The sequence below is a fragment of the Bos indicus genome, chromosome 13 (genome assembly GCF_029378745.1).
Source record: "Bos indicus isolate NIAB-ARS_2022 breed Sahiwal x Tharparkar chromosome 13, NIAB-ARS_B.indTharparkar_mat_pri_1.0, whole genome shotgun sequence".
Classification (NCBI taxonomy): Eukaryota; Metazoa; Chordata; class Mammalia; order Artiodactyla; family Bovidae; genus Bos; species Bos indicus.
Genome location: NC_091772.1, coordinates 26294148 through 26315635, shown reverse-complemented (window position 1 = coordinate 26315635; position 21488 = coordinate 26294148).

Genomic DNA, 21488 nt, shown 5'->3' with positions numbered 1-21488 from the left:
CACAGGACTGGAAAAGGTCAGTTTTCATTCAAATCCCAAAGAAGGGCAAGGCCAAAGAATGTTCAAACTACCGAACAATTGCACTCATCTCACATACTAGCAAAGTAATGCTCAAAATTCTCAAAGACAGGCTTCACCAATACATCAACCATGAACTTTCAGATGTTCAAGCTGGATTTAGAAAAGCAGAGGAACCAGAGATCAAATTGCCAACATCCGTTGGATCACTGAAAAAGCAAGAGAGTTCCAGAAAAACATCTATTTCTGCTTTATTGATTACTTTGACTGTGTGGATTACAACAAAATCATGTCCAAAATTCTTAAAGAGATAAGAATAGCAGACCACCTTACCTGTCTCCTGAGAAATCTGTGTGCAGGTCAAGAAGCAACAGTTAGAACCAGACATGGAAAAATAGACTGGTTCCAAATTGGGAAAGGAATACATCAAAGCTGTATATTGCCACCCTGCTTATTTAACGTATATACAGAGTACATCATGTGAAATGCTGGAGTGGATGAAGCACAAGCTGGAATCAAGATTGCCGGGAGAAATATCAATAACCTCAGATATGCAGATGACACCACCCTTATGGCAGAAAGTAGAAGAACTAAAGAGCCTCTTACTGAAAGTCAATGAGGAAAGTGAAAATTTTGGCTTCAAACTAAATATTCAGAAAACTAAGACCATGGAATCCGGTCCCATCACTTCATGGAAAATAGATAGGGAAACAATGGAAAGAGTGAGAGAGTTTATTTTTGGGGTTTCCAAAAATCACTGCAGATGGTGACTGAAGCCATGAAATTAAAAGATGCTTGCTTCTTGGAAGAAAAGCTATGACCAACCTAGAAAGCATATTAAAAAGCAGAGACATTACTTTGCCAACAAAATCCATCTAGTCAAAGCTATGGTTTTTTTTTCCGGTAGTAATATATGGATATAAGAGTTGGACCATAAAGAAAGCTGAGAGCTGAAGATTGATGCTTTTGAACTGTGGTGTTGGAGAAGACTCTTGAGAATCCCTTGGACTGCAAGGAGATCCAACCAGTCAATCCTAAAGGAAATCAGTCCTGAATATTCATTGGAAGGACTGATGCTGAAGTTGAAACTCCAATCCTTTGGCCACCTGATGTGAAGAACTGACTCATTGGAAAAGACCCTGATGCTGGGAAAAATTGAGGGAGAGAGGAGAAGGGGATGCCAGAGGATGAGCTGGTTGCCATCACCAACTCAATGGACATGAGTTTGAGCAAGCTCCAGGAGTTGGTGATGGACAGGGAAGCCTGTAGTGTTGCAGTCCATGGGGTTGCAAAGAGTAGGACACAACTGGGCAACTGAACTGAACTGAACTGAACTGAAACAGAAAGACTAAAAAGGCATGAAGGAATAAAATGCCATGGTATACTAGGGGCAAAACTGGGCTTACAATCCTGCTCTTAAAGAGGATATTTTCCCCCTTTTCTATTGTTGTTTGGGTGGAAATGTAAGTATGTTCTATAAAATCTGTTATGAACTTGCTATTTTCATATTTAACTTATTTTTCTTTCTAGGAATACTATGGTTGTGTAACACAGACTATTCCTATATTTATCCCTCCTTTTCCATTTTCATTCAATCACAGAGTTTTATTTCTGGCAAAGTATTATATTTACATTGCAGAGAAAGAAAGAGAAACTGAAAACCAATTCAGATTCTCCATTATCTGCCTTTTGACCAGTTAATACTGGATTAAAACATACAATGCATTCCAACTGTTCCCTTGTACTTTCCAAGAAACAAATTGTTTAAAGAGAAAATAAACAAAATTAGAAAGACATTATTTCTGTCCTGATAACTATTCAAGGGGGAAAGGATGGATTATGCTATAATAATAAAGAAAATCTTAACTAACTTGCATTGCTTTAGAACAAGAGTTTGACATGATTCCTCTTTGGTGACAAAGTTAGTCTGTGATAGGAATAGTCCTCTTGGATAAGTTTTTTAAACAAAAAGTTTCTAAATTTAGAACACAAAAAAGTCAAGACTATCATGGTGTATAAGAAAAATAATACAGCCATCAACTAAGCCCTCCCAATAAACACTGCAAAGGCTCTTCCTTATCACATAAGTAGACTTGATATCCATGACTTGTTAATCCCTGATGGCTTTTGTCTTAAGCTCTTTAGAATCATCCAAAGACCTGAAACCTGGACTTCCCTGGTGGGCCAGTGGTTAAGAACCCCCCTACTAATGCAGAGGACATGGATTTGATTCCTGGTCTGGGAAGATTTCACTTGCTGTGGGGCAACTAAGCCCCAGCACAACTACTGAGGCTATGCTCTAGAGCCTGCGAGCCACAGCTATTGAAACCTGAGCACCCTAGAGCCCGTGTTCTGCAACAAGAGAAACCACCTCAATGAGAAGCCCACCCACCGCAACTAGAGAGTAGCCCATGATTGCTGCAAGTAGAGAAAGCCCACATGCAGCAACGAAAACCCAGCACAGCCAACATATGTATATAGTATATATTATATAATATATACTGTACAATATATAACATATGAAGACCTGAAACCACTGATCCTACATTTAACTACCCAGAGTAGACAGAATACACACAATGGTGTATGGAGATAGAAAAGGCCACACAGGAGCCATTTAAAGGAAAGGTGATCCAGGCAAAGGGTGGATCCAGCTCCCTCCCCTGACTGCCTGCCACATCTGCTTCTTTCTGGAGCTGCTTCAGAGCCTGAAACGTCCAGGCATGAATTTGTCTCCATCTAGGCAAGCCCTAACAGAATGTGGTCCACTGGAGAATGGAATGGCAAACCACTTCAGTATTCTTGCCTTGAGAACCCCATGAACAGTATGAAAAGGCAAAATGATAGGATACTGAAAGAGGAACTCCCCAGGTCAGTAGGTGCCCAATATGCTACTGGAGATCAGTGGAGAAATAACTCCAGAGAGAATGAAGGGATGGAGCCAAAGCAAAAACAATACCCAGTTGTGGATGTGACTGGTGATAGAAGCAAGGTCTGATGCTGTAAAGAGCAATATTACATAGGAACCTGGAATGTCAGGTCCATGAATCAAGGCAAATTGGAAGTGGTCAAACAAGAGATGGTAGATTCTAGGAATCAGCGAACTGAAATGGACTGAAATGGGTGAATTTAACTCAGATGACCATTGATCTACTACTGCAGGCAGGAATCCCTCAGAAGAAATGGAGTAGCCATCATGGTCAACAAAAGAGTCCGAAATGCAGTACTTGGATGCAATCTCAAAAATGACAGAATGATCTCTGTTTGTTTCCAAGGCAAACCATTCAATATCACAGTAATCCAAGTCTATGCCCCAACCAGTAACGCTGAAGAAGCTGAAGTTGAACGGTTCTATGAAGATCTACAAGACCTTTTAGAACTAACACTAAAAAGATGTCCTTTTCATTATAGGGGACTGGAATGCAAAAGTAGGAAGTCAAGAAACACCTGGAGTAACAGGCAAATATGGCCTTGGAATACAGAATGAAGCAGGGCAAAGACTAATAGAGTTTTGCCAAGAAAATGCACTGGTCATAGCAAACACCCTCTTCCAACAACACAAGAGAAGACTCTACACATGGACATCACCAGATGGTCAACACCGAAATCAGGTTGATTATATCTTTTGCAGCCAAAGATGGAGAAGCTCTATACAGTCAACAAAAACAAGACCGGGAGCTGACTGTGGCTCAGATCATGAACTCCTTATAACCAAATTCAGACTTAAATTGAAGAAAGTAGGGAAAATCACTAGACCATTCAGGTATGACCTAAATCAAATCCCTTATGATTATACAGTGGAAGTGAGAAATAGATTTAAGGGCCTAGATCTGATAGATAGAGTGCCTGATGAACTATGGAATGAGGTTCGTGACATTGTACAGGAGACAGGGATCAAGACCATCCAAATGGAAAAGAAATGCAGAAAAGCAAAATGGCTGTCTGAGGAGGCCTTACAAATAGCTGTGAAAAGAAGAGAAGCAAAAAGCAAAGGAGAAAAGGAAAAATATAAGCATCTGAATGCAGAGTTCCAAAGAATAGCAAGAAGAGATAAGAAAGCCTTCCTCAGTGATCAATGCAAAGAAATAGAGGAAAACAACAGAATGGGAAAGACTAGAGATCTCTTCAAGAAAATTAGAGATACCAAGGGAACATTTCATGCAAAGATGGGCTCGATGAAGGACAGAAATGGTATGGACCTAACAGAAGCAGAAGATATTAAGAAGAGGTGGCAAGAATACACAGAAGAACTGTACAAAAAAGATCTTCATGACTCAGATAATCACAATGATGTGATCACTGACCTAGAGCCAGACATCCTGGAATGTGAAGTCAAGTGGGCCTTAGAAAGCATCACTACAAACAAAGCTAGTGGAGGTGATGGAATTCCAGTTGAGCTATTTCAAATCCTAAAAGATGATGCTGTGAAAGTGCTGCACTCAATATGCCAGCAAATTTGGAAAACTCAGCAGTGGCCACAGGACTGGAAAAGGTCAATTTTCATTCCAATCCCAAAGAAAGGCAATGCCAAAGAAAGCTCAAACTACTGCACAATTGCACACATCTCACATGCTAGTAAAGTAATGCTCAAAATTCTCCAAGCCAGGCTTCAGCAATACATGAACCATGAACTTCCTGATGTTCAAGCTGGTTTTAGAAAAGGCAGAGGAACCAGAGATCAAATTGCCAACATCTGCTGGGTCATGGAAAAAGCAAGAGAGTTTCAGAAAAACATCTATTTCTGCTTTCTTGACTATGCCAAAGCCTTTGACTGTGTGGATCACAATAAACTGTGGAAAATTCTGAAAGAGATGGGAATACCAGACCACCTGACCTGCCTCTTGATAAATCTGTATGCAGGTCAGGAAGCAACAGTTAGAACTGGACATAGAACAACAGACTGGTTCCAAAGAGGAAAAGGAGTATGTCAAGGCTGTATATTGCCACCCTGCTTATTTAACTTATTTGCAGAGTACATCATGAGAAACATTGGAATGGAAGAAACACAAGCTGGAATCAAGATTGCCAGGAGAAATATCAATAACCTCAGATATGCAGATGACACCACCCTTATGGCAGAAAGTGAAGAGGAACTCAAAAGCCTCTTGATGAAAGTGAAAGTGGAGAGTGGAAAAGTTGGCTTAAAGTTCAACATTCAGAAAACGAAGATCATGGCATCCGGTCCCATCACTTCATGGGAAATAGATGGGGAAACAGTGGAAACAGTGTCAGACTTTATTTTTCTGGGCTCCAAGATCACTGCAGATGGTGACTGCAGCCATGAAATTAAAAGACACTTACTCCTCAGAAGGAAAGTTATGTCCAACCTAGATAGCATGTTCAAAAGCAGAGACATTACTTTGCCAACAAAGGTCCGCCTAGTCAAGGCTATGGTTTTTCCTGTGGTCATGTATGGATGTGAGAGTTGGACTGTGAAGAAGGCTGAGCACTGAAGAATTGATACTTTTGAACTGTGGTGTAGGAGAAGACTCTAGAGAGTCCCTTGGACTGCAAGGAGATCCAACCAGTCCATTCTAAAGGAGATCAGACTTGGGATTTCTTTGGAGGGGATGATGCTGAAGCTGAAACTCCAGTACTTTGGCCACCTCATGTCAAGAGTTGACTCATTGGAAAAGACGCTGATGCTGGGAGGGATTGGGGGCAGGAGGAGAAGGGGACGGCAGAGGATGAGATGGCTGGATGGCATCACTGACTCGATGGACTCAGTTTGAGTGAACTCCGGGAGTTGGTGATGGACAGGGAGGCCTGGCATGCTGCAATTCATGGGGTCGCAAAGAGTCGGACATGACTGAGGGACTGAACTGAACTGAACTGAGGCATGCCCTTTACTCCTTTCCCAGCCCAGTTCAGTATCAAGGTTTCCTGTAGCATTGAGAGGCAGGAAGGCCAGGGGTCTCCAATCGGAGGAAATAGCCTGCAAGTGTCAGACATTTTTATCTCTTAAGCGGCAGGAGGAAACAAACTCGGGATATTTTTTTCCTTCTCTATACAAATTTAAAAGGAAGTTTCTCTTAAAATACTGTGCTGCCTTAATGACACCTGGTTTCACCTGAAGTTAACCAGTGCCTTTTTCTTATGGAAACGTTTGTCTTAAGCTATGTAATGTACTATGCATTTACCCCAAACTCTGCCTTCAAGTCGGTTCTGCCTCTTGGCTCAGAACCTATTTGACAAACCAGTATGTTACACTCAGATATTGTTCCTCTAATCTATGTAAACAAAACTATTTGTATGGTGATCTGCCCTTCTTCAAGATTCAAGTTAATCATTTTATGGCCCAGGATGAACCATTTGGTGCCAAGATTATCCCAAAATGCATCTTATGGGTGAGGGGCCTGGTGGCATTCTGAGTTTTAAGATATTCCTTTCTTTCATTAACAGACTGCTAGTGACTATGTAACATCCAGCTGAAGACTAGCAAGGGGGTACTCTTTCTGCCCCCTTCTGATGCCTATGTCAGAAGCTTTCTCTATCTCCTTTATACTTTAATAAAACTTTATTACACAAAAGCTCTGAGCCATCAAGCCTCGTCTCTGGCCCCGGATTGAATTCTCCTCCTCCAGGGGCCAAGAGTCCCGGCATCTTTGCGTGATTCAACAACAACCTTTCAGCATGAACCTGGCATCTAGATTTTCTCATGAGCAGAGGATACTGAGGTTCACTGATCTTCAGAGAGGGCTTTGAAGACATTTGAAATTATCCAAAATGTCAACAAACTTAGAAGGAACATTTATATTTGACATATTTAATTACTCTAATTTTTTGAGCTTCATATAACATAACCGTAAACCCATTGGAATGGCTTCCCTGGTAGCTCAGTTGGTAAAGAATCCACCTGCAATGCAGGAAATCCAGGTTTGATTCCGGATGAGGAAGATCCCCTGGAGAACGAAATGGCAACCCACTCCAGTGTTCTTGCCTGGAAAATCCCATGGATAGAGAAGCCTTACAGACTACAGTCCATGAGGTCACAGTCAGACACAACTTAATGACTAAACCACCACCACCACACCTACTGGAAGATGCTATTTTAATGAAATAACCAATTTTTTTTTCCTCTCCTCCTTAGGCCCTCAACTTTCATAACAGTCTAACTGATCCATCTGCCTCTAGTCTCGTCCCACTTTAGGACATTTCTGGGCTGCTCCATCATTTCTTTCTTTTAAATTTTTTATATTTTTTAAATATAAATTTATTTATTTTAATTGGAGGCTAATTACTTTACAATATTGTATTGGTTTTGCCATACATCAACATGAATCCACCATGGGTTCACATGTGTTCCCCATCCTGGATCCTCCTCCCACCTCCCTCCCCATATCATCCCTCTGGGTCATCCCAGTGCATCAGCCCCGAGCATCCTGTATCATGCATCGAACCTGGACTGGCAATTCATTTCACATATGATATTATACATGTTTCAATGCCATTCTCCCAAATCATCCCACCCTCTCCCTCTCCCACAGAGTCCAAAAGACTGTTCTATACATCTGTGTCTCTTTTGCTGTCTCGCATACAGGGTTATCGTTACCATCTTTCTAAATTCCATATATATGTGTTGCTGCTGCTGCTAAGTCGCTTCAGTCATGTCCAACTCTGTGCGACCCATAGATGACAGCCCACCAGGCTCCCCCATCCCTGGGATTCTGCAGGCAAGAATACTGGAGTGGGCTGCCATTTCCTTCTCCAATGCATGAAAGTGAAAAGTGAAAGTGAAGTAGTTCAGTTGTGTCCGACTCTTAGCGACCCCATGGACTGCAGCCTACCAGGCTCCTCTGTCCATGGGATTTTCCAGGCAAGAGTACTGGAATGGGGTGCCATTTCCTTCTCTGATATATGTGTTAGTATACTGTATTGGTGTTTTTCTTTCTGGCTTACTTCACTCTGTATAATAGGCTCCAGTTTCAGCCACCTCATTAGAACTGATTCAAATGTATTCTTTTTAATGGCTGAGTAATATTCCATCGTGTATATGTACCACAGCTTTCTTATCCATTCGTCTGCAGATGGACATCTAGGTTGCTTCCATGTCCTGGCTATTATAAACAGTGCTGCGATGAACATTGGGGTACACGTGTCTCTTTCAATTCTGGTTTTCATGGTGTGTATGCCCAGCAGTGGGATTGCTGGGTCATATGGCAGTTCTATTTCCAGTTTTTTAAGGAAGCTCCACACTGTTCTCCATAGTGGCTGTACTAGTTTGCATTCCCACCAACAGTGTAAGAGGGTTCCCTTTTCTCCACACCTTCTCCAGCATTTATTGCTTGTAGACTTTTGGATAGCAGCCATTCTGACTGGCATGAAATGGTACCTCATTGTGGTTTTGATTTGCATTTCTCTGATAATGAGCGATGTTGAGCATCTTTTCATGTGTTCGTTAGCCATCTGTATGTCTTCTTTGGAGAAATGTCTGTTTACTTCTTTGGCCCATGTTTTGAGAGGATCGTTTATTTTTCTGGAATTGAGCTGCAGGTGTTGCTTGTATGTTTTTGAGATTAGTTGTTTGTCAGTTGCTTCATTTGCTATTATTTTCTGCCATTCTGAAGGCTGTCTTTTCACCTTGCTTATAGTTTCCTTTGTTGTGCAGAAGCTTTAAAGTTTAATTAGGTCCCATTTGTTTATTTTTGTTTTTCCAATATTCTGGGAGGTGGGTCATAGAGGATCCTGCTGTGATTTATGTCGGAGAGTGTTTTGCCTATGTTCTCCTCTAGGAGTTTCATAGTTTCTGGTCTTACGTTTAGATCTTTAATCCATTTTGAGTTTATTTTTGTGTATGGTGTTAGAAAGTGTTCTAGTTTCATTCTTTTACAAGTGGTTGACCAGTTTTCCCAGCACCACTTGTAAAAGAGATTGTCTTTTCTCCATTGTATATTCTTGCCTCCTTTGTCAAAGATAAGGTGTCCACAGGTGCGTGGATTTATCTCTGGGCTTTCTATTTTGTTCCATTGATCTATATTTCTGTCTTTGTGCCAGTATCATACTGTCTTGATGACTGTGGCTTTGTAGTAGAGCCTGAAGTCAGGCATGTTGATTCCTCCAGTTTCATTCTTCTTTCTCAAGATTGCTTTGGCTATTCGAGGTTTTTTTGTATTTCCATACAAATTGTGAAATTATTTGTTCTAGCTCTGTGAGAAATACCGTTGGTAGCTTGATAGGGATTGCATTGAATCTATAAATTGCTTTGGGTAGTATACTCATTTTCACTATATTGATTCTTCCAATCCATGAACATGGTATATTTCTCCATCTATTAATATCCTCTTTGATTTCTTTCACCAATGTTTTATAGTTTTCTATGTGTAGGTCTTTTGTTTCTTTAGGTAGATATATTCCTAAGTATTTTATTCTTTTCGTTGCAATGGTGAATGGAATTGTTTCCTTAATTTCTCTTTCTATTTTCTCATTATTAGTGTATAGGAATGCAAGGGATTTCTGTGTGTTGATTTTATATCCTGCAACTTTACTATATTCATTGATTCAGATCAGATCAGACTGATCAGTCGCTCAGTCATGTCCGACTCTTTGCGACCCCATGAATCGCAGCACACCAGGCTTCCCTGTCCATCACCAACTCCAGGAGTTCACTCAGACTCACGTCCATCGAGTCAGTGATGCCATCCAGCCATCTCATCCTCTGTCGTCCCCTTCTCCTCCTGCCCTCAATCCCTCCCAGCATCAGAGTTTTTTTCCAATGAGTCAACTCTTTGCATGAGGTGGCCAGAGTACTGGAGTTTCAGCTTTTGCATCATTCCTTCCAAAGAAATCCCAGGGCTGATCTCCTTCAGAATAGACTGGTTGGATCTCCTTGCAGTCCAAGGGATTCTCAAGAGTCTTCTCCAACATCACAGTTCAAAAGCATCAATTGATTAGCTCTAGTAATTTTCTGGTGGAGTCTTTAGGCTTTTCTATGTAGAGGATCATGTCATCTGCAAACAGTGAGAGTTTTACTTCTTCTTTTCCAACTTGGATTCCTTTTATTTCTTTTTCTGCTCTTATTGCTGGGGCCAAAACTTCCAAAACTATGTTGAATAGTAATGGTGAAAGTGGGCACCCTCGTCTTGTTCCTGACTTTAGGGGAAATGCTTTCAATTTTTCACCATTGAGGATAATGTTTGCTGTGGGTTTGTCATATATAGCTTTTATTATGTTGAGGTATGTTCCTTCTATTCCTGCTTTCTGGAGAGTTGTTTTTTTTTTTTTTTTAATCATAAATGGATGTTGAATTTTGTCAAAGGTTTTCTCTGCATCTATTGAGATAATCATATGGCTTTTATTTTTCAATTTGTTAATGTGGTGTATTGATTGATTTGCAAATATTGAAGAATCCTTGTATCCCTGAGATAAAGCCCATTTGGTCATGGTGTATGATCTTTTTAATGTGTTGTTGGATTCTGATTGCTAGAATTTTGCTAAGGATTTTTTCATCTATGTCCATCAGTGATATTGGCCTGTAGTTTTCTTTTTTTGTGGCATCTTTGTCAGGTTTTGGTATTAGGGTGATGGTGGCCTCATAGAATGAGTTTGGAAGTTTACCTTCCTCTGCAATTTTCTGGAAGAGTTTGAGTAGGATAGGTGTTAGCTCTTCTCTAAATTTTTGGTAGAATTCAGCTGTGAAGCCATCGTGACCTGGGCTTTTGTTTGCTGGAAGATTTCTGATTACGGTTTCAATTTCCATGCTTGTGATGGGTCTGTTAAGATTTTCTATTTCTTCCTGGTTCAGTTTTGGAAAGTTGTACTTTTCTAAGAATTTGTTCATTTCTTCCACGTTGTCCATTTTATTGGCATATAATTGCTGATAGTAGTCTCTTATGATCCTTTGTATTTCTGTGTTGTCAGTTGTGAACTCTCCATTTTCATTTCTAATTTTGTTGATTTGATTCTTCTCCCTTTGTTTCTTGATGAGTCTGGCTAATGGTTTGTCAATTTTATTTATCCCCTCAAAGAACCAGCTTTTGGCTTTGTTGATTTTTGCTATGGTCTCTTTTGTTTCTTTTGGATTTATTTCTTCCCTAATATTTAAGATTTCTTTCCTTCTACTAACCCTGGAGTTCATAATTTTTTCCTTTTCAAGTTGCTTTAGGTTATTTATTTTGCTCTTTTCTTGTTTCTTGAGGTATGCCTGTATTGTTATGAGCCTTCCCTTAGCACTGCTTTTACAATGTCTCACGGGTTTTTTGGTTGTTGTGTTTTCATTTTCATTTGTTTCTATGCATATTTTGATTTCATCTGTGATTTGTTGGTTATTCAGCAGTGTGTTGTTCAGCCTCCATATGTTGGAATTTTTAATAGTTTTTCTTCTGTAATTGAGATCTAATCTTACTGCATTGTGGTCAGAAAAGATGCATGGAATGATTTCAATTGTTTTGAATTTACCAGTGCTAGATGTATGGCCCAGGATGTGATCTATCCTGGAGAAGGTTCCGTGTGCGCTTGAGAAAAAGGTGAAATTCATTGTTTTGGGGTGAAATGTCCTATAGTTATCAATTAGGTCTAACTGGTCTATTGTATCATTTAAAGTTTGTGTTTCCTTGTTAATTTTCTGTTTAGTTGATCTATCCATAAGTGTGAGTGGAGTATTAAATTCTCCCACTATTATTGTGTTATTGTTAATTTCCCCTTTCATACTTGTTAGCATTTGTCTTACATATTTCGGTGCTCCTATGTTGGGTGCATATATATTTATAATTGCTATGTCTTCTTCTTGGATTGATCCTTTGATCATTATGAGTGTCCTTCTTTGTCTCTTTTCACAGCCTTTGTTTTAAAGTCTATTTTATCTGATTATAAGTATTGCTACTCCTGCTTTCTTTTGGTCTCTATTTGCATGGAATATCTTTTTCCAGCTCTTCATTTTCAGTCTGTATGTGTCCCTTGTTTTGAGGTGGGTCTCTTGTAGACAACATATGTAGGGGTCTTGTTTTTGTATCCATTCAGCCAGTCTTTGTCTTTTGGTTGGGGCATTCAACCCATTTACATTTAAGGTAATTATTGATAAGTATGATCCCCTTGCCATTTACTTCATTGTTTTGGGTTTGAGTTTATACACCCTTTTTGTGTTTCCTGCATAGAGAAGATCCTTTAGCATTTGTTGGAGAGCTAGTTTGGTGGTGCTGAATTCTCTCAACTTTTGCTTGTCTGTAAAGCTTTTGATTTCTCATTCATATTTGAATGAGATCCTTGCTGGGTACAGTAATCTGGGCTGTAGGTTATTTTCTTTCATCACTTTAAGTATGTCCTGCCATTCCCTCCTGGCCTAAAGAGTTTCTATTGAAAGATCAGCTGTTATCCTTATGGGAATCCCCTTGTGTGTTATTTGTTGTTTTTCCCTTGCTGCTTTTAATATTTGTTCTTTGTGTTTGATCTTTGTTAACTGGATTAATATGTGTCTTGGGGTGTTTTGCCTTGGGTTTATCCTGTTTGGGACTCTCTGGGTTTCTTGGACTTGGGTGATTATTTCCTTCCCCATTTTAGGGAAGTTTTCAACTATTATCTCCTCAAGTATTTTCTCATGGTCTTTCTTTTTGTCTTCTTCTTCTGGGACTTCTATGATTCGAATATTGGGGCATTTAACATTGTCCCAGAGAAGGCAATGGCACCGCACTCCAGTACTCTTGCCTGGAAAATCCCATGGACGGAGGAGCCTGGTGGGCTGCAGTCCATGGGCTCGCAAAGAGTCGGACATGACTGAGCAACTTCACTTTCACTTTTCACTTTCATGCATTGGAGAAGGAAATGGCAACCCACTCCAGTGTTCTTGCCTGGAGAATCCCAGGGACGGGGGAGCCTGGTGGGCTGCCGTCTATGGGGTTGCACAGAGTCGGACACGACTGAAGCGACTTAGCAGCAGCAGAGGTCTCTGAGATTGTCCTCATTTCTTTTAATTTGTTTTTCTTTTTTCCTGTCTGATTCATTTATTTCTACCATTCTATCTTCTACCTCACTAATCCTATCTTCTGCCTCCATTATTCTACTATTTGTTCCCTCTAGAGTGTTTTTGATCTCATTTATTGCATTATTCATTATATATTGACTCTTTTTTATTTCTTCTAGGTCCTTGTTAAACCTTTCTTGCATCTTCTCAATCCTTGTCTCGAGGCTATTTATCTGTGATTCCATTTTGTTTTCAAGATTTTGGATCATTTTCACTATCATTATTTGGAATTCTTTTTTTTTTTTTTTAATATAATTTTATTTTTTAACTTTACAATATTGTATTGGTTTTGCCATACATCAAAATGAATCTGCCACAGGTATACATGTGTTCCCCATTCTGAACTCTCCTCCCTCCTCCCTCCCCATACTATCCCTCTGAGTCATCCCAGTGCACCAGCCCCAAGCACCCTGTATCCTGCATCGAACCTGGATTGGCGACTCATTTCATATATGATATTATACATGTTTCAATGCCATTCTCCCAAATCATCCCACCCTCTCCCTCTCCCACAGAGTCCAAAAGACTGTTCTATACATCAGTGTCTCTTTTGCTGTCTCATATACAGGGTTATTGTTACCATCTCTCTAAATTCCATATATATGCGTTAGTATACTGTATTGGTATTTTTCTTTCTGGCTTACTTCACTCTATAATAGGCTCCAGTTTCATCCACCTCATTATAACTGATTCAAATGTATTCTTTTTAATGGCTGAGTAATACTCCATTGTGTATATGTACCACAGCTTTCTTATCCATTCATCTGCTGATGGGCATCTAGGTTGCTTCCATGTCCTGGCTATTATAAACAGTGCTGTGATGAACATTGGGGTACATGTGTCTCTTTCAATTCTGGTTTCCTCAATGTGTATGCCCAGCAGTGGGACTGCTGGATCATAAGGCAGTTCTATTTCCAGTTTTTTAAGGAAGCTCCACACTGTTCTCCATAGTGGCTGTCCTAGTTTGCATTCCCACCAACAGTGTAAGAGGGTTCCCTTTTCTCCACACCCTTTCCAGCATTTATTGCTTGTAGACTTTTGGACCGCAGCCATTCTGACTGGCGTGAAATGATACCTCATTGTGGTTTTGATTTGCACTTCTCTGATAATGAGTGATGTTGAGCATCTTTTCATGTGTTTGTTAGCCATCTGTATGTCTTCTTAATGAGAAAATAGAAAGAGAAATTAAGGAAACAATTCTATTCACCATTGCAATGAAAAGAATAAAATACTTAGGAATATATCTACCTAAAGAAACTAAAGACCTATATATAGAAAACTATAAAACACTGGTGAAAGAAATCAAAGAGGACACTCATAGATGGAGAAATATACCATGTTCATGGATTGGAAGAATCAATATAGTGAAAATGAGTATACTACCCAAAGCAATTTATAGATTCAATGCAATCCCTATCAAGCTACCAAAGGTATTTTTCACAGAGCTAGAACAAATAATTTCACAGTTCATATGGAAATACAAAAAACCTTGACTAGCCAAAGCAATCTTGAGAAAGAAAAATGGAACAGGAGGAAATCAACCTGCCTGACCTCAGGCTCTACTACAAAGCCACAGTCATCAAGACAGTATGATACTGGCACAAAGACAGAAATATAGATCAATGGAACAAAATAGAAAGCCCAGAGATAAATCCACACACATATGGACACCTTATCTTTGACAAAGGTGGCAAGAATATACAATGGATTAAAGACAATCTCTTTTACAAGTGGTGCTGGGAAAACTGGTCAACCACTTGTAAAAGAATGAAACTAGAACACTTTCTAACATCATACACACAAATCAACTCAAAATGGATTAATGATCTAAATGTAAGACCAGAAACTATGAAACTCCTAGAGGAGAACATAGGCAAAACACTCTCCGACATACCTCACAGCAGGATCCTCTATGACCCACCTCCCAGAATATTGGAAATAAAAGCAAAAATAAACAAATGGGACCTAATTAAACTTTAAAGCTTCTGCACAACAAAGGAAACTATAAGCAAGGTGAAAGTACAGCCTTCAGAATGGGAGAAAATAATAGCAAATGAAGCAACTGACAAATAACTAATCTCAAAAATATACAAGCAACTCCTACAGCTCAATTCCAGAAAAATAAATGATCCAATCAAAAAATTGGCCAAAGAACTAAATTGACATTATTTGAAATTCTTTATAAGGTAGATTCCCTATCTCTTCCTCTTTTGTTTGGTTTGGTGGGCATTTATCCTGTTCCTTTCCCTGCTGGGTATTCCTCTGTATCTTCATCTTGTTTATATTGCTGTGTTTGGGTCTTTCCGTATTCTGGCACTTTGTGGAGTTCTCTTTATTGTGGAGTTTCCTCACTGTGGTGGGTTTGTATGGGTGGCTTGTCAAGGTTTCCTGGTGAGGGAAGCTTGTGTCGGTGTTCTGGTGGGTGGGGCTGGATTTCTTCTCTCTGGAGTGCAGTGAAGTGTCCAGTAATGAGTTATGAGATGTCAATGGGTTTGGAGTGACTTTGGGCAGCCTGTATATTGAAGCTCAGGTCTGTGTTCCTGTGGTGCTGAATAATTTGAGTGGTATGTCTTGCTCTGGAACTTGTTGGCCCTTGGGTGGTGCTTGGTTTCAATGTAGGTATGGAGGCATTTTCCAAATTTGCTGGCATATTGAGTGCAGCACTTTCACAGCATCATCTTCCAGGATTTGAAATAGCTCAACTGGAATTCCATCATCTCTACTAGCTTTGTTCACGGTGATGCTTTCTAAGGCCTACTTGACTTCACATTCCAGGATGTCTGGCTCTAGGTCAGTGATCACACCATCGTGATTATCTGGATCATGAAGATCTTTTTTGTACAGTTCTTCTGTGTATTCTTGCCATCTCTTCTTAATATCTTCTGCTTCTGTTAGGTCCATACCATTTCTGTCCTTCATCGAGCCCATCTTTGCATGAAGTGTTGGTATCTCTAATTTTCTTGAAGAGATCTCTAGTCTTTCCCATTCTGTTGTTTTCCTCTATTTCTTTGCATTGATGGCTGAGGAAGGCTTTCTTATCTCTTCTTGCTATTCCTTGGAACTCTGCATTCAGATGTTTATATCTTTCCTTTTCTCCTTTGCTTTTTGCTTCTCTTCTTTTCACAACTATTTGTAAGGCCTCCCCAGACAGCCATTTTGCTTTTTTGCATTTCTTTTCCATGGGGATGGTCTTGATCCCTGTCTCCTGTACAATGTCACGAACCTCATTCCATAGTTCATCAGGCACTCTATCTATCAGATCTAGGCCCTTAAATCTATTTCTCACTTCCACTGTATAATCATAAGGGATTTGATTTAGGTCATACCTGAATGGTCTAGTGGTTTTCCCTACTTTCTTCAATTTCAGTCTGAATTTGGCAATAAGGAGTTCATGATCTGAGCCACAGTCAGCTCCCGGTCTTGTTTTTGTTGACTGTATAGAGCTTCTCCATCTTTGGCTGCAAAAGATATAATCAACCTGATTTCGGTGTTGACCATCTGGTGATGTCCATGTGTAGAGTCTTCTCTTGTGTTGTTGGAAGAGGGTGTTTGCTATGACCAGTGCATTTTCTTGGCAAAACTCTATTAGTTTTTGCCCTGCTTCTTTCCGTATTCCAAGGCCAAATTTGCCTGTTACCCCAGGTGTTTCTTGACTTCCTACTTTTGCATTCCAGTCCCCTATAATGAAAAGGACATCTTTTTGGGGTGTTAGTTCTAAAAGGTCTTGTAGGTCTTCATAGAACCGTTCAACTTCAGCTTCTTCAGCGTTACTGGTTGGGGCATAGACTTGGATTACTGTGATATTGAATGGTTTGCCTTGGAAATGAACAGAGACCATTCTGTTGTTTTTGAGATTGCATCCAAGTACTGCATTTTGGACACTTTTGTTGACCATGATGGCTACTCCATTTCTTCTGAGGGATTCCTGCCCGCAGTAGCAGATATAATGGTCATCTGAGTTAAATTCACCCATTCCAGTCCATTTTAGTTCGCTGATTCCTAGAATGTTGACATTCACTCTTGCCATCTCTTGTTTGACCACTTCCAATTTGCCTTGATTCATGGACCTGACATTCCAGGTTCCTATGTAATATTGCTCTTTACAGCATCGGACCTTGCTTCTATCACCAGTCACATCCACAGCTGGGTATTCTTTTTGCTTTGGCTCCATCCCTTCATTCTTTTTGGAGTTATTTCTCCATTGATCTCCAGTAGCATATTGGGCACCTACTGACCTTGGGAGTTCTTCTCTCAGTATCCTATCATTTTGCCTTTTCATACTGTTCATGGGGTTCTCAAGGGAAGAATACTGAAGTGGTTTGCCATTCCCTTCTCCAGTGGACCACATTCTGTCAGATCTCTCCACCATAACCCGCCCGTCTTGGGTTGCCCCATGGGCATGGCTTAGTTTCATTGAGTTAGACAAGGCTGTGGTCCTAGTGTGATTAGATTGACTAGTTTTCTGTGAGTATGGTTTCAGTGTGTCTGCCCTCTGATGCCATCTTGCAACACCTACAATCTTACTTGGGTTTCTCTTTTCAAATCCTGAAAGACGATGCTGTGAAAGTGCTGCACTCAATATGCCAGCACATTTGGAAAACTCAGCAGCGGCCACAGGGCTGAAAAAGGTCAGTTTTCATTCCAATCCCAAAGAAAGGCAATGCCAAAGAATGCTCAAACTACCGCACAATTGCACTCATCTCACATGCTAGTAAAGTAATGCTCAAAATTCTCCAAGCCAGGCTTCAGCAATATGTGAACCGCGAACTTCCTGATGTTCAAGCTGGTTTTAGAAAAGGCAGAGGAACCAGAGATCAAATTGCCAACATCTGCTGGACCATCAAAAAAGCAAGAGAGTTCCAGAAAAACATCTATTTCTGCTTTCTTGACTATGCTAAAGCCTTTGACTGTGTGGATCACAATAAATTGTGGAAAATTCTGAAAGAGATGGGAATACCAGACCACCTGACCAGCCTCTTGAGAAATGTGTATGCAGGTCAGGAAGCAACAGTTAGAACTGGACATGGAACAACAGACTGGTTCCAAAGAGGAAAAGGAGTACGTCAAGGCTGTATATTGTCACCCTGCTTATTTAAATTATATGCAGAGTACATCACGAGAAACGCTGGAATGGAAGAAACACAAGCTGAAATCAAGATTGCCAGGAGAAATATCAATAACCTCAGATATGCAGATGACACCACCCTTATGGCAGAAAGTGAAGAGGAACTCAAAAGCCTTTGATGAAAGTGAAAGAGGAGAGTGAAAACGTTGGCTTAAAGCTCAACATTCAGAGAACGAAGATCATGGCATCCGGTCCCATCACTTCATGGGAATAGATGGGGAAACAGTGGAAACAGTGTCAGACTTTATTTTTGGGGGCTCCAAAATCACATCAGATGGTGATTGCAGCCATGAAAGTAAAAGACACTTACTCCTTGGAAGGAAAGTTACGTCCAACCTAGATAGCATATTCAAGAGCAGAGACATTACTTTGTCAACAAAGGTCCGTCTAGTTAAGGCTATGGTTTTTCCTGTGGTCATGTATGGATGTGAGAGTTGGAATGTCAAGAAATCTGAGCTCCGAAGAATTGATGCTTTTGAACTGTGGTGTTGGAGAAGTCTTGAGAGTCCCTTGGACTACAAGGAGATCCAACCAGTCCATTCTGAAGGAGATCAGCCCTGGGATTCTTTGGAAGGAATGATGCTAAAGCTGAAACTCCAGTACTTTGGCCACCTCATGCAAAGGGTTGACTCATTGGAAAAAACTCTGATGCTGGGAGCAATTGGGGGCAGGAGGAGAAGGGGGCGGCAGAGGATGAGATGGCTGGATGGCATCACTGACTCACTGGATGTGAGTCTGAGTGAACTCCGGGAGTTGGTGATGGACAGGGAGGCCTGGCGTGCTGTGATTTATGGGATCACAAAGAGTCGGACATGATGAAGGACTGAACTAACGAACTAACTATGAGGAGTTTGATGAACTTCTTTCGATTAATGTTCCCTGGAGTCAGTTCTCTGGTGTTCTCAGGATTTGGACTTAAGCCTCCTGCTTCTGGTTTTCAGTCTTCTTTTTACAGTAGCCTCAAGACTTCTCCATCTATACAGCACTGTTGATAAAACATCTAGGTTAAAGATGAAAAGTTTCTCCACAGTGAGGGATACCCAGAGAGGTTCACAGAGTTACATGGAGAAGAGAAGAGGGAGGAGGGAGATAGAGGTGACCTGAATGAGATGAAGTGGAATCAAAAGAGGAGAGAGCAAGCTAGCCAGTAATCAATTCCTTATGTGCACTCCACAATCTGGATCACTCAGAAATGTTCACGGAGTTATACAGAGAAGAGAAGAGGGAGGAAGGAGACAGATGTGGCCAGGAGGATAAAGGGGGGAATCAAAAGGAGAGAGACAGATCCAGCCAGTAATCAGTTCCCTAAGTGTTCTCCACAGTCCGGAACACACACAGAGATTTACAGATTTGGGTAGAGAAGAGAAGGGGGAGGGAGGAGATAGAGGCAACCTGGTGGAGAAAAAGGAGAGTCCACAGGGAGAGAGAGCAGTCAAGCCAGTAATCTCGCTCCCAAGTAAAAATGGGGTACTGAAGATTGGGTTCTTAAAGGTAAAAAACTGATAACAAATAACAAAAAGCAAAGATTAAAAATCTAGAGTAGAGGTTGGATTTTCAAAAATACAATATTAAAATAAAAAAATCATAAAAATTATAAAACATATATATGTGAAGTTTCCTTTAAGAAACAGGGTCTCTCTTTTTTTATTTTTGGCAAAGTAATAGTAGGTTATAATTAAAGGAGTAATAAAGGACTTAAAATTTTTTTAAAAAAATTAAAAAATAAATAAAGACTGATAGTAAAAATATTAAAAATATATCTAGGACTTTCTCTGGTGGTGTTGTCGGCAGTGTGGGGTCAGTTCTTTTTCTGATAGTTCCTTGATCCGGCTTATATTTCTCAAGGTCTATAGGCCCCTTCCTATGTTGCTACTGCTGCTGCTAAGTTGCTTCAGTCGTGTCCGACTCTGTGCGACCCCATAGACAGCAGCCCACCAGGCTCCCCCGTCCCTGGGATTCTCCAGGCAAGAACACTGGAGTGGGTTGCCATTTCCTTCTCCAATGCATGAAAGTGAAAAGTGAAAGTGAACTCACTCAGTCGTGTCCGACTCAGCGACCCCATGGACTGCAGCCCACCAGGCTCCTCCATCCATGGGATTTTCCAGGCAAGAGTACTGGAGTGGGGTGCCATTGCCTTCTCCAGACCTTCCTATGTAGTCGGTACTAACTACAGGGTTTTAATCTATTGCACCTGTCACTTCCAAGGTAGTTCCCTCTGTTTTAGCTTCTGTTTGCTGGTCTCTTCAGTGTCTAATTTCTGCCCTGACACAACGGGGCGGTGGTGGACACTTTTTTAGGCTCACTTGTTCAGTCGCACTGTGGGGAGGGAGGGATGCTGCAAACAACACTGGCGTGTGTTCTCAGTGTCTCGGCCACACTGGGTTTGCCCCTGCTCATGGCATGTGTGCTTTCCTTGTCAACACTGCTTAGGCTCTAGGTTGCTCTGCCAGGAACAGTCTGAGGCCGGCCCTGGGCTGCATGCACCTCCCAGGTCTAAGCCACTCAGGTTCAGGCACTCGGGTAGTCTTCAGAGGTGCAGACTCCGTTGGGCCTGTGTTTTGTGCCTTTCCCAGGTCCGAGCAGCTCAGGTGACCAGGTGTTTGGCGAGCTTGGTCGCTGTGACTTATCACCTCCTCTGTCCCTGCAGCTCGGTTTTCTGGGTGTACAACCGGCGCACCTTCTCAAGTAGATGTTGACCGTCCAGAATCCCAAGAAGTCTTAGCAACAAAGCCTGTTTGCAGTTTGGTAGATAATGCCTCTCTGGGGCTGCGATTGCCCCCTTCCGGCTCTGGCTGCCCTTGCCTGCCTGTCTCTGGCGGGGGCGGAGGGGTGGGGGGGCGGATTGGCCGGCCTGCAGCCGGCTAGCTCTGCTCAGTCCTTTGTCCTGTGAGCGGGCCTGATGGTGTCTTAGGTTAGGGCTTTTCGAGTAGCTCTAGTCAGTCCTTTGTTCTGTGAGCGGGCCTGGCGGTGTCTTAGGGCTTTTCGCATTGTAGTTATCTCACAGTCTGGTTTGCTAGCCCAAGTTAGTTCCCTCAGATTGCCCTCAGGGCATTCAGGCCCTGTCCTTACTCTAAGCAATGCAGTCCACGCCTCCCTGCCCAGCCCCCGCTTGCTAGTGGCTGATGCAGGCGTCTGCGCTGCTTCTCCGCTGGGGAAGTAACCGCTGGGCACGTAATCTGTGGGTTTTAATTTTTTTTTTTTTTTTCCTCCTAGTTATGTTGCTCTTTGTGGTTCCAAGGCTCGCCACAGGCTCAGCAGTGAGAGTGTTTCCTGGTGTTTGGAAACTTCTTTTTTAAGACTCCCTTCTCAGGACGGAGCTCTGTCCCTACCTCTTTTGTCTCTCTTTTTGTCTTTTATATTTTTTCCTACCTCCTTTCAAAGACAATGGGCTGC